The following is a 307-nucleotide window of genomic DNA, read 5'->3' as shown; positions in this document are numbered from 1 at the left end:
CGCCCCCTCCCCCCCTCCCACGGACGCGCCGGCGCATGTAGGGCGCTCTGGTCAAGGGGAGAAACTGCGTCGCTGCTTTAGTTATGGGCATCTTCTTTATCATACCGTGACACTATCTATATCCGCTACCCTCTGATGACTAGCACGGAAAGGCAGGAGCAGGAGCGCGGCGACAGTGTACCTACAATTCTCCAGAAGTGTCATCCTTGCCTTTCTCCTTCGTATCTGCTGCCATGAACTACTGCTAACTATTTCAGGCCCAACACTGATTACTACCACCCTTTCCCTCTCCTGGGACCTCCCTCAC

The 307-nt window shown here is 55.4% G+C and overlaps 1 protein-coding gene across 1 annotated transcript in view; it reads right to left on the bottom strand.

Moving 5' to 3' along the window:
- Positions 1 to 16: 16 nt before the first annotated feature.
- CSUI_004960 (brf1p family coiled coil protein) overlaps positions 17 to 307 on the bottom strand; it is an 8,317-nt gene continuing 8,026 nt past the window's right edge. The window contains exon 9 of the mRNA XM_068065141.1: positions 17 to 307. This exon is cut by the window's right edge and continues 1,057 nt beyond it. The gene's annotated coding sequence lies outside the window, so the exon portion shown is untranslated.

This window comes from Cystoisospora suis (genome assembly GCF_002600585.1).
Source record: "Cystoisospora suis strain Wien I chromosome Unknown contig_2377, whole genome shotgun sequence".
Taxonomy (NCBI): domain Eukaryota; phylum Apicomplexa; class Conoidasida; order Eucoccidiorida; family Sarcocystidae; genus Cystoisospora; species Cystoisospora suis.
Note: the sequence above shows the minus strand (reverse complement) of the source record. Positions and strands in the feature narration are given on the sequence as shown.